The sequence below is a fragment of the Stomoxys calcitrans genome, chromosome 1, assembly GCF_963082655.1.
Source record: "Stomoxys calcitrans chromosome 1, idStoCalc2.1, whole genome shotgun sequence".
Classification (NCBI taxonomy): Eukaryota; Metazoa; Arthropoda; class Insecta; order Diptera; family Muscidae; genus Stomoxys; species Stomoxys calcitrans.
Window position 1 is genome coordinate 83,422,656 of NC_081552.1, and position 2,538 is coordinate 83,425,193.

The following is a 2,538-nucleotide window of genomic DNA, read 5'->3' on the forward strand; positions in this document are numbered from 1 at the left end:
TATAACGTTCTTCGAGTATGCGTGTGTGTGGCTTTATGTTTTCGTGTCTTTGCCCGAAATTCTCTCAATATTCCCAGTAGTCCAGGCCATTAGTTTCAAACCTCTTTATTTACTAGTTCCAAACCTGTTTATTCACTAGTTCCAAAGTAAGCAGGACTAGTTTCACTTTTGTTTAATTTAAGTTTAAACAACTGGTGAATTTAACATGGGTTTGTCATTGGATTAATCAGTTGACTAGTACTTCTGCTAATTCCAATACGGCGGGGCCGAATTTTATACAACCTCCACATGGATCGCATATGTCAAGTTCTTTGCCCGGTATCTCTTAATAGGCAAACAAAGGATAATGGATAGCAATTGCTGTGCTATTGGAGCTGTCAGGTAAAAAGCCTTTTTTACTTGGCTTGCGCCCTAGAGGGACTTAGAACTAAAAGGGGGAGATCGGATGGCATTGGAGGCAAACAAAGGAAAACAAGTAAAAAAGCGTTAAGTTCGGCCGGGACCAAATACTAATAAGTACAATTTATTTGTTCAATTGTGCATAACAAAAATATGATTATAGAGCAACAGTGGTCACTAACAAAAATAATAGTTATCTTTTTAGTAGTTATATCTAAAAATAAACCGATCTGAACCATATACGACACGGATGTCGAAAAGCCGGACATAAGTCACTGTGTCAAATTTCGGTGAAATCGGATTATAACTGCGCCTTTTATGGGGCCAAGACTTTAAATCGAGACATCGGTCTACATGGCAGCTATATCCAAATCTGGACCAATTGGGACCAAGTTGCAGAAAAATGTCGAAGAGCCTAACTCAAAGCACTGTCCTAAATTTCGGCATAATGGGACATTAAATGCGCCTTTTATGGGCCCAAAACCTTAAATCGAGAAATCAATCTATATGGCAGCTATATTCAAATCTGAACCGATCTGTGCCAAATTTAAGAAGGACGTCGAAGAGCCTTACTAAACTTGTTGTCTCAAATTTCAGCGACATCGGACAATAAATGCGCCTTTTATGAACCCAAATCCTAAAACCGAGGTATGCCTTTTATGGGCATTATATGGCAGCTATATCCAAATCTGAACCGATCAGGGCCAAATTGAAGAAAGATGTCGAATGGCCTAACACAACTCATTGTCCCAAAATTTCAACTAAACCGGATAATAAATAAGGCTTTTATGGGCCTACGACCCTAAATCGGCGGATCGGTCTATATGGGGGCTATATCAAGATATAGTCCGATATAGCCCATCCTCGAACTTAACCTGATTATAGACAAAAAAAAGAATCTGTGCAAAGTGTCAGCTCAATATCTCTATTTTGAAGACTGTGGTGTAATTTCAACAGACAGGCGAATATACCCGCATCCTTCGATGGTGGGTATAAAAAAAGGCGAAATGGTGGGTATAAAAAAAGGCGAAATGATGACTATAGGTAGTCATATGGTATGGTGGTCGTCTATGAATGACTGTTCGTAGATAGCCACCATACCATATGATCCACTCTAAGCGAGTAGTACTAACATTTAAATTAGCGTCATCTGACAGTCTTCAACAGAAATTGGTTGATTCAATTAAAAACATGCCAACATGAACAGAGAGAGGGAAGAGTGGTAAAAATTAATCATCAGCATGTATCTTTGTTATGACAACATATCGGTCCTTTGAATAAAGAACAAGTAAAAGCGTGCTAAGTTCGGCCGGGCCGAATCTTATATACCCACCACCATGGATTGCATTTGTCGAGTTCTTTTCCCGGCATCTCCTCTTAGGAAAAAAGGATATAGGAAAAGATTTGCTCTGCTATTAGAGCGATATCAAGATATGGTCCAGTTTGGACCACAATTAAATTATATGTTGGAGACCTGTGTAAAATGTCAGCCATTTTATTTTTTTTTTTTTTATTTTTTTATTTTTTTATTTATTTGATAAAAATGTAATGATAGTACAACAAGCATTACTTATAAATTACAGTACTATCCGATATATGTCAATAACTAATAGTTTCACAAAAATAATACTATTACATAGGTATTTAAGTATAAACAAAGAAATTAATGATTAAAGAATTATACAGAAGATAAATAATTATTAGTGTAATTTGATGTATATATTAATAAATGTGAGCTAATATTTAAAGGGTCAAAATTAAATTACTTCCTAAGTGAGATGATGTTTTAGCTTAAGTTTAAAGTTCTTTTCATTAGGACTATTTCTTAAATTGATTGGGAGGGCGTTCCAGAGACGAATGGTGTAAACAAAAAATTGTCTGTCACATACCAAGTAGTTACTTTGCAGTGGAACCATGCAATTGGTTCGAGAAGATCGTGAGATTTCCAACCGGTCGTAAAGATATTTGGGTTCATGTGTATAAATTAAGCGATGCATGAAAGTCAGTGCACGAAATTTCAAAAAATTTTCAAATTCCATCCCATAAAACTGTCTAGAAGCCGATGATATACTATCCGCACGTCTGATACTATAAACAAATCGTGTAATGTCATTCGAAACTACTTTTAATTTACGCTTA